The 11,190-nt window shown below is 36.3% G+C and overlaps 1 pseudogene across 1 annotated transcript; it reads right to left on the bottom strand.

Annotated features, from left to right (window-relative positions):
- Positions 1-8,059: 8,059 nt before the first annotated feature.
- LOC147340381 (V-type proton ATPase subunit D pseudogene) lies at positions 8,060-8,855 on the bottom strand (annotated as a pseudogene). Its single transcript, XR_015159391.1, has one exon. The product of XR_015159391.1 is annotated as a V-type proton ATPase subunit D pseudogene (transcript).
- Positions 8,856-11,190: the final 2,335 nt, after the last annotated feature.

The following is an 11,190-nucleotide window of genomic DNA, read 5'->3' on the forward strand; positions in this document are numbered from 1 at the left end:
CAGAAAAGATTTGACATAATTCAATATCCATTTATGATAAAAATTCTCCACAAAGTGGGTATAGAGGGAACATACCTCAATATAATAAATCTACAGCTAACATCAGCCTCAGAGGTGAAAAGCTGAAAGCATTTCCTCTAAGATTGGGAATGTTTCAAGGATACACTCTCTCACTACTGTTTTCAACATAGTATTGGAAATCCTAGCCATAGTAATCAAACAAGAAAAAGAAACAAAAGGAATACCAAACTGGAAATAAAGTCATACTGTCACTATTTGCAGATGACAATGATGCTACATGTAGAAAACCCCAAACATTCTGCCAAAAAACTATTAGACTAATAAGTGAATTTAGTAAAGTTGCAAGACACAAAATTAACATATAGAAATCTGTTGTGTTTCTCTAGACTAATAAAAAACTATCAGAAATAAAAACTAAGAAAACCAATACCATTTATAATTTCATCAAAAATAATAAAATACCTAAGAATAAATCCAACCAGTGAGGCAAAAGACTTGTACTCAGAAAAAATAAGACATTGATAAAAGAAATTAAAGATGACATAAATGAAAAGATATAGCGTGCTCATGGATTGGAAGACTTAGTATTGCTAAAATGACCATACTTACCAAGGCAATCTATAGATTCAATGCAATCCCTATCAAAAAACAATGTCATTTTTCATGGAACTAGAATAAACCTACAGCTAGCATCAGCCTCTAAAATTTGTATGGAAACACAGTAGACCCCACATAGCCAAAATAATTTTGAGAAAGAAGAGTAAAGCTGGAAGAAACATGCTTCCTGATTTCAAACTATATTTCAAAGCTATAGCAATCAAAACAGTATGGTACTGACATAAAAACAGACACATAGATCAATGTAAAAGAACAGAGAGCCCAGAAATGAACCCACATGTATATGGCCAATTAATCTATGACAGATGAGGTAGGAATATACAATGGGGAAAGACTGCCTCTTCAAAAAATGGTGTTTGGAAAATTGGACAGCTACATGCAAAAGATTCAAACTGGACATCTTTCTCATACCATAAATAAAGGTAAACTAAATGAATTAAGGACTTATATGTAGGACCTGAAACCATAAAATGGTTTTTGAAAACATGAAAACCATAAAATGCCTAGAAGAAAACATAGGCAGTATGCACTTTGACATCAATCTTAGCAATATATTTTTTGATTTCTCTCCTCAGGCAAGGGGCAAAAGCAAAAATGAACAAAAGGGACTATAACAAACTGAAACTCTTTTGCAAAATGAAGGAAACTATCAACAAAATGAAATGGCAGCCTAATGAATGGGAAAAGATATTTGCAAATGATATATTTAATAAGGGGCTAGTGCCTAAAATATACAAAGAACTCATATAACACAGTATCAACATAACAAACAACCCAATTAAAAAGTTGGCAGAGGACTTGAATAGTCCTTTTCCCAAATAGGACATACAGATGACTAAAAGACATAAAATATGCAATATCACCAATCATCATGGAAATGCAAATCAAAACTGAAAGGCAGTATGACCTCATATCTGTCAGAATCATCATCATCATCAACTATCATCAAAGAGACAAGAGATAAGAAGTTTAGGTGAAGATGTGGAGAAAAGGGTACTCTCATGCATTCTTGGTGGGAATGTAAAGTGGTGTAACCACTATGGAGAACAGTGTGGAGGTTTGTCAATAATTAAAGATAGATCTATCATACAATCCATCAATTCTACTTCTGGGTATTTACCCAAAGAAAACAAAATCCACTTACTCAAAAAGATACTGTACACATACGCCAGTGTCAGTGCAGCACTATTTACAATATGAAGATATGGAAGCAAACTAAGAACCCATCAATGGATAAAATGGACTATTACCTAGCCATTAAAAAGAACAAAATCTTGCCATCTGCCACAACACTGATGGGCCTAGAGGGAATTTTACTAAGTGAAATAAGTCATACAGAGAAAGACAAATACCACATTATTTCACTTATATGAGAAATAAAAAAGTAAAACAAATGAACAAACAGAACAGAAACAGAGATACAGAAAGTACACTGGTGGCTGCCAGAGGGGAGGAAAGTGGAGAGATGAGTGAAATAGGTGAGAGATACTAAGTACAAACTTTCACTTATAAAATAAATGTCATGGGGATATAATGTACAGTGTAGGGAATATAGTAAATAATAGTGTAATAACTTTGCATGCTGACAGATGATAACTAGACCTATCATGGTGATCATTTTGTAATATATAAAAAATCAAAACATTGTGTTGTACACCTGAAGCTAGTGCAATATCATGTCAATTATCTATCAATTCAAAAAAATAAAAATAAATAAAACAAGCCAACTAGCAAGACAGAGTCTTACATAATGCCGTATATTCACAGGATCGACATCTCATCACCTTTGCCATCTTCTGTTGGTTAAAACCATGGCATCTGTTCTGCCCACGTTCATGGGGAAGGAGATTACACAGAAATATGAATACTAGGTGATAGGACTCTTAAGGGGTTACCTCAAAACCTGTTCACCCCAGAGAGACATGGTGGTTCCAAGTAGGTGGTAGAGGCTCACTTAATTCAGTCTGGACAAATGCTGCTTGGCCAGGTATCAAAAACATTTAGCCAAAGCTGAGGCCAAACTCCTAAATCCTCATATATTGAAATTCTTGTATACAAGAGTAAATTTGAAATTATATCAAAGAATTAACCGTAAATTTATTGTTAAAGTATTAGTAATCAATTTTTTTAAAGTTTATCATTATAATCTGGGAACAACATTTCTAAGCAGTATCACACTGCCTACCATACTGTTGAAACTCTCCTTCATGACATTTTTTGGCCACAATGTTACATTTATTTGTATGACTAGTTGATTAATATTTGAGTATTATGCTGAATTCTAATCTCCAGAAGAATAGGAGCCAGTGTCCAGTTTTGCTTATAGCAGTACTTTTGGTGTAATAGGGTTCTCCCCCATGTCTCCCTTACTCCTACTACCTATCCTCACCCCTCATGGCAAGGGAGATTGTTAGCATCATAAAAGTGCATTAAAATTATTCCATCTGAAGTGATCATTAAATAGCGAGAGGCGTTTATGAACAAGGAAGTTCACTTTAAGCTTTTAATAATTGTGAAAATTTTGGAAGCAATCTAAATGCCCAACAATAGAGGAATTATTATAACATGGTTCATTTAATCCATGCAGAAAGAATATAAGCTATTCTTTCCTTTATTAGGTGGTTACCCTTTCCAGATATACAGAATATGAACGAGATTGCTGCCCAAGCAGCACCATCTGCACTTTCTAGTAACGGTGTAGTGAAATGTTCATGTACTTTGGAGTTGAACGTACCTAAGTTTAAACTCCAATTTTACCAATCTTGGATGGCCAAATGGAGGTCTATGTATCCTGAATGAGGTTTGTCTAAAGCAGCGGTTTTCAAACTGTGGTTCTTGAAGGAGCAACAGTAGCGTCACCTGGGAACATGATAGAAATGCAAGTTTTCTACTCTCAACACAGACACACTGAATCAGAACCTATAGGGGTGGGGCCCAGCACACGTTTTAACAAGCTTTCCAAGTGATTCTGAGTCATCTCAAGTGTGAGACCCCAAATTCAAGTCACATTTGTTTTACCGGTCCCTTCTTGATTATATTGGTCTTCAACCACAAGGTGGCAACCTCTGTCTAAAATCCAATGGGTTGACCAATGGTTACAGTATGGTTGACATTGGTCTAGCCACCTTACTGTCCAAAATGTAGTAAGTATTAATAGTAATGTGATATAGGGATGTATGAGAGAAGTGGGAGATCAGAGAAAAAGCAAAGAGGTGGAATGAAGAATAGGGATGGAGGGGGCTTTATCTTTGCTCTTAATATTGCAAGTTAACTAGGATGAAGAAGTGGTGGCAATGGAGTCAGGGTTCCTGGTATCAGGTTATTTTCCATCTAACAATTCAGCTCATTCTGGGTCCAAAACTACGCACATGAATGTTGGAGAGTTTGTGGACAGCAAATTTCATCCACACTTTTCGTCCTTTAATACACAGACACTACTCAAAGGCAAGTACCTCGCCACACCATCACCTACACTCTTCCTATAGTTATACTCTAATCATGAATTCCTTATCCACTTCTCATTACTGTTTCTCACTTTTAAAATTTTTCTATAGTTCTCCCTGGAATTCCATTGCACAGAATAGCAAGCTCAGACTGTGAAAATGTTCTTTGTTGCCCTTATTTATTTATCTCTCCTTAACTGTGACTTAGTACTCCCCTGAAGATTGTGCTTTCCACGTATCCCTCTCTGGTAAAATCTGTTAATTTATGATTCCCCAGAAATCATATGGTTTGATAAAGAGGATAGAGAATGATAAATTCCAACAACAGAAGTCTCAAAGAAGGATAAGATTTCTCATTTCTGGCAATGGGATCCATGCAGGCATGTCACCCAGCACCTTAGATTCTCAGTTCTGTTAGCTGCCTCAATTCCATTTCACTTGAGCCACTGTCACCCATGACCACACAGTGGATTTTTCAACACCTATACAAAATCCACATTGGAAATCCTTTTTCACTCAGTTATCTTTTTCTTCTTTCCTGTTTTCTATAGGATAGATGGAATTTTCATTTCCCGGTTTAGAAGTTATGCATCCTACCTTTGTTCTTATTGTGGTTTCCCTTAACACCTGGGTTTATTTACTCCTTTAATTTATCAGTATATTTTCCTCTTAACAATACAAGTATTTGAAAATGTTTTTATGTCTTTTGGTTCTATCACACCTACTCCATCATTCTGATAATGTTTAAAACTTGAGTTCTGGGTTACTAGGGATATACTTTTTCTTTCTGCTCAGTATTTTTAATTTTTCACATCAGCAATAAACTATATCACGATATTTAATCATCCCTACTTTTCATATTTCTTGAAGCATCTCTTTTTTTTTCTTATTTGAAGACTTCCTCCAAAATTGTCTTCAACAAGGATCTTTGTGTGACAAGACTTCTGAGACATTGTATGCCCCCAAATATATTTATTATTCTACTATATCTAAATGAAAAATGACTGGATATAAAATTATAGGTTAAAACATGATAGATCCAGTCTCTTAAAAGTATGACTTGATTGTAATATTTAACTTTGCTAATAATAAGTCTGTTATAAATTTACTTCTTTCCTTTGTAGAGAATTTTATTTTTTGTATATGGTAGCCTTGAGAAGTCTTTGCTATTATTAAGTTCAATTTTTATGTGTGTATGTGTACATACATATACATATACAGGTTTCACCTTATCTCTCTTGGTCTGTGTCAGCCACAGAGTTTTTGAGGAGTGGGGGAAAGAGAACCAGATACTATAGAACCTGTTGATCATTCCCATTTGCTGCTATGATCAAGGCTTCATCTTGATACTCTTTGAAATAAGCAGCACTATTGAGGATCCAGTGTTCCCAGGTAGTAATCTACCAGCCTTGGGGATTTGAAAGGGATGGAAGAGAGTGATACCAATACCCACACCTATTTTTAAGTACTCAAGCAACCAAGCAGGGCTTTTTTTGCTGCCTGATATACTCTAATATGTCCACAAAAACTGTTAACTGTGGTTTGGGATGTTTCTGTTGATTCCTATTATGAAGGTAGATAATGTAGGTACCATGGCAATTAGAGGAAATAGAAGAGTGAAACATAAAAAGCTTTTATTAAACATCCTCTCAGTATTGTCTCCAACTATCCTCTATTTTAGATTGCAAAAACCACAGCCATGCAGATTGAAGTCACATAAACAAATGGCTTTTATTCTTAGCTGGGCCCGGCCCCACTCAGTTATCTCTTTGTCAGCTTCCTCTCCCATTTGTTCAGTGCCTATTCAAATCTGCACCACACTCTTCAAGCCCCTCCAGTCCCTCTTCTTTTCAGCAACAGACTGAGAAACCACACCTTACACAAGACCAGAGTTACTCTCTCATACGTGAATGCCAGTCCTGGAGCATAATATAGAACACAGTGAAAATTATACTTCCAGTTGTGTTAGACAGGCCCTGGAAGGACTTTGAATCCTATGTCAAAGGAAAAGGAAGACAGTGAAATGACAAGAATGGAAAATCATAGGCCACTCTCTGTATGCTGTGAATATATCACTCAGGAGTGAAGCAGAAATCAAGACATTCTCAGACAAAGGAAAACTAAGAATTTTTCATCTGTAGGCCTAGGCTGTGCCTAAAGGAAGTTCTTGATGCATAAAAGAAATATTTTAAAAAGGAATCTTGGCACATCAGAAAGGAAGAAAGAGCAATGGAAGAACAGAATTATAGGTAAATGTAATAAACTTTCATTCTCTTCTTGACTTTTCTGAATCATGTTTGATAGTTGAAATAAAAATTATAATATTGTCTGATATGAGTCTCAAGGTATATAGAGGAAATAGTTGATAAAATTATATTATGAATGGGAGAAGGTTATTAAATTTAAAGGGAAATGCTTCCCAGGTGGTGCTAGTGGTAAAAAGTCCACCTGCCAATGCAGGAGACATGGGTTCGACCCCTGGGTTGGGAAGATCCCTTGGAATAGGAAATGGCAATCCACTCCAGTACTCTTACCTGGAAAATTCCATGGACAGAGGAGCCTGGCGGGCTATAGTCCATGAGGCTGCAAAGAACTGGACATGACTGAGCACTGAGCACACACACACACACACACACACACCTCACTGGAACTAATAAAATGTCTACACAGCCTATAGACTTTGATAAGTTATATAATATGTAATATGTATAGTATTATGTAATATCTACAGCAACCACTTTAAAAATTTATATGAAGAAATGCACTAAAAAAGGACACTAGCTAATTCAAAATGAAATTCTAAAAAATCTTGAAGTAACCCATAGGAAAGCATGAAAAAGAAAACAAAGAGTGGAGAGAATAAAAAGAACATGAACCACTCCCACCAAGCTCACACAATGAAGGACTTAAGCCCTAACATATCAATAGTTAAATTAATTGTAAACTATCTAGGGACTTTGATCAGACAAGATGGCAGAGACTCATTTCTCCCTGCCTCTCTCTGTTAACAACTATAATATGACACAAGAAGCAAACATAGGAGGACTCTGAATGATAGAGGAAAGTAGACTGCTCAAGACCCCAGTCCTGGAGAAAAGATATGGCAGATGGGCATCTTACAACTCCTCACTCAGCAATAGAAGGCAACCAAGCCTGGCATCTCCTGACCCGAACATATTGGATGAAGGTGGCTCAGGTAGGTTCATGTTTTATCCAGATTAAATGGGTATTTTATGATGACAACTCCAGTCAGGCCCAGTGGCAATGGTAAGGGTTATCAAGTGGGAACTTAAAAAACAAAACGTGGCCAGGGAAAATAATCTTTACTTCTGTGGGTCAGAAAGTTTCTTCTCTAACCTAAAGATGACCAGTGGCACCAGCAGGGGTGATACCACCACCACAAGTGACCCAGTTTGGAAAGCATTCTCTCTCTCTTTTTTTTTTTTTTCATTTTTAAATCATTTTACTGTTTATACCATAGTCACATTTGAATTAGCAGAACTGTTCCCATGACAGACCAGACAGAAACCTGTTATTCAAGGAAAAAAAATAAGTGAAGGCTTTCCTAAAGCTTAAGGAGAGATGTCCCATAGTTACTAACACAAGAATGGCTTGTAGCAATCTCAGACAATGGTGCCAAGGTGTGTGAGCAGGTAGAAACAAAGGGTGCTCCAGAGTAGCTGGCCTATGAATGTGTGTTGGCCTAAGACCACTGCTGCTTCCTAAAGAGATTTTCTTATTATGTTTGGCAAGCAGATGACTTGTAACAGATGTATAACTGAAGTAGGGTGACACTTCTGCAGCAATAATTCTACAGGTTTTGGGACAGGTTCTACAAATTTCATTGGTGATTAATTGTTGCATAATTATGATTCTGAAAAGGTAGATCCCATAAACAGACATCCAGGGAAATTTTACAACTGGTAAAATTCTTAAGCCAAAAAATAAATAGCCACACATAACAAACCTACACACCATAAATTAAAATGGTGACATGTTAGGCCTTCTGAAAGAACCAGAGCAGGAAAGCTTATTCAAACAGAAAATCTTCATCCTTCTTTTCAACCAGGAGATTAGCAGGCTCTATCACCTCTTTGGCTGCCCTCCGTTGCTCCAAGTCCTTATCAGACTTTTCCTTGAGAATCTTTTTCTTCTCCTGAATTTTCCTTAACCTGTAGAACTCCTCTTGCTCTCTCTCATCCAGCTCTGTGATAATATAAGCAAGGGTATGTTCAATCCGGGGAATGATGACATGTTCTATAGCATTTACATGCCTGTCAGTTATCTTAATAGCTTCATCCAAAGTAACAAAGGAAGTCTGCAGTGAAGCCAGTTCCACCAGTAGTTCCACTGCTTTGGCATAATTCCTCTTCAGTTTAGCCAACTGTTCCCCACCTCCGGCTAAACCAGTCAGTTCATAATTGTCAGTTCCTTCATGATAATGTTCAAATACTGGCAATGTCACACCTGCTACATTATCTTTCTTTGCTCTAATCTTCACTTGGGCCTTATTTACATTTTGGATAACTGTGGTGCTGAAGTCCCCTGCTGTGAACTTGGCCTCAGCAAGTGAAAAAGCAACCTCTCTCATCACTTCACCCATCAACATTTTAGTCTCTATTATCTTCTTAAGGATATGTCGAAATCAAAGAGTTAAGGATCAGATTTTTTCTTCAGGAGGTTTCGACCTGTCTGTGCTCCTTTTAACTGAGCCTTCATGATGGTCTGTGCCCTTCGTGAGGGAAAGATTTCAATTCAGTCTTTGCCCGACATTCTGACGATGATTGTTCTGCTTGGGTCCCTGGACGGGCAACCGTGGCTGCAACAACTCAGCCACTGAGTCTTTCTCTACCTGGAAAGCATTCTTTGTATTTTGTAGTTGAAGACTCCGTTTGCTCACCTAGGAACACTGATAGATCTGACAGCACTGGAAGTGGGGAAACCCACTACCACAAGAAGCAAAATTCAAGAAACAGAAGTAGTGTGCTCCTTATATAAAATATCCTGAAAAAGACAAATTATTAGAGAAGAAAGTAGTTTTGCCTGGGATTGGAGATAGGAGCAGGGCCTGACTACAAAGGGATTCAAGAAATTAGGACTGGGGGATGGTGGTAAATATTCAAAAACAGGATTTGGTGGTGGCCGCATAACACTATGAATGTACTAAAAACACTGAAAGGTATACTTACAATAGCTGAATTTTATGGTATGTAAATTATACTTCAATAAAACTTTTTAAAAATTCACAGGTAACTAAAACTAGAAAGAACTTCTTTAACCTAATGACAAGCATCTATAGATATAATCATACTTAATATAAAAGACTGAATACTTTTCCCTTAAGACCATGGAAAAGACAAGCATCCTTATTTTTACCACTCATGTTTAATACCATATTGGAAGTCCTAACTGGTGTGAAAATGCAGGAAAAAATAAAAGGTATACGGAATATAAAGGAAGAAACAAAATTATCTCTATTCAAAGATAACATGATTTTCTATGTAGAAAATTTCATGGAAATTACAAAAAAGCTAGTAGAACTAATATATGAGTTTAACAAGGTCTCTGGGAGCTCAGCTGGTGAATCTGCCCAAAATGCAGGAGACCCTGATTCGATTCCTGGGTCAGGAAGATCCCCTGGAAAAGGGATAGGCTACCTACTCCAGTATTCTTGGGCTTCCCTGGTGGCTCAGATGGTAAAGAATCCACCTGCAGTGTAGGAGACCTGGGTTCGATCCCTGGGTTGGGAATTCCCAATACCCTGGAGGAGGGCATGGCAACCCACTCCAGTATTCTTACCTGGAGAATCCCATGGACAGAGGAGCCTGGCAGGCTATAGTCCATGGGGTTGCAAAGAGTCAGACACGACTGACGACTAAGCACAGCACAGCACACCAATGAACAACCAGATGTCAGATGTTTTTTAAAAAACAGTATAATTTACAATTGTACCAGAAAAAATGAAATAGGTAAAAAAAGAAACTAACAAACTATGTTTAGGATATGTACACTGAAAGCTACAAAACATTTAAGAAAAATATCAAATAAAAACTAAATAAATGGATATATGAACCATATCCATGGATTGGAAAACTCAGTATTGTTAAGAGGTCAATTCTCCCCCAAACTTGTTCTATGGATTCATTGCAAACCCAATTAAAATCCCAATGGGATTTTTTCTAGATATTAATAATATAATTCTTAAATTCGTATAGAAAAGTAAGGAAACAAAAATAGCTGAAACAATTTTGAAAAAGAACAAAGTTGAAGAACTCACAATATCTTGTTTCAAGTATTAACTATTAAGCTATGGTAATGAAAACAGTGTGGTATTTGGAGGAATCAGTCTATCCAATGTTAAGGCTAACTATATACCCATAAAAATCAAGGTAATTATTGCATTGGCACATATATAGATCAATGGAAAAAATACCCGAACTAGAAATAGTTCAATACAAGTAGAGTCAACTTATGTTTCACAAAGATGCAAAGGCGATTTAATGGAAAAGATAGTCTTTTTGACAAATGGTGCTGGAACATTTGGATATCCACATATTTTAAAAAAGAACCTTGATCTGTACCTCACACTTTATATAAACATGAACTCAAATGGATCATAAACCTAAAATTTTAATGTAAAATTATGACTCTTAAAAGAAAAAAATGAGAGAAAAATTTTGTGACATTTGATTAGACCAAGAGGTTCTTATATACCACACCAAAAACACATGCTATTAAAGAAAAAATTGGTGAGCTGGAACTCATCAAAATTAAAAACTTCTGCTCTGTAAAGAACACTGTTAAGAGAATAAAAAGACAAGCCACAGAAAATATTTGTAAAACTGATATCTGGGAAAAGACTTTTGTCCAAAATATATTAGGAATTCTTAAAACTCATTAATAAGAAAACAACACAATTTAAAAATGGACAAAACAGCAAATACCTCACCAAAGAAGATATTCAGATGGCTAATAAGCATATGAAAAGATGCTCAAATGATATGTTTGTCAAGAAATTGCAAATTAAAACAACAATGAGATATAACTACATGCCTATTAGAATAGATATAATCCCTGATAATACCAATTGCTAGTGAGGACAAGGAGC

This window comes from Bos grunniens, chromosome X (genome assembly GCF_055505025.1).
Source record: "Bos grunniens cultivar Pamir isolate PY7600 chromosome X, Bosgru_T2T1.0, whole genome shotgun sequence".
NCBI classification, from domain to species: Eukaryota; Metazoa; Chordata; class Mammalia; order Artiodactyla; family Bovidae; genus Bos; species Bos grunniens.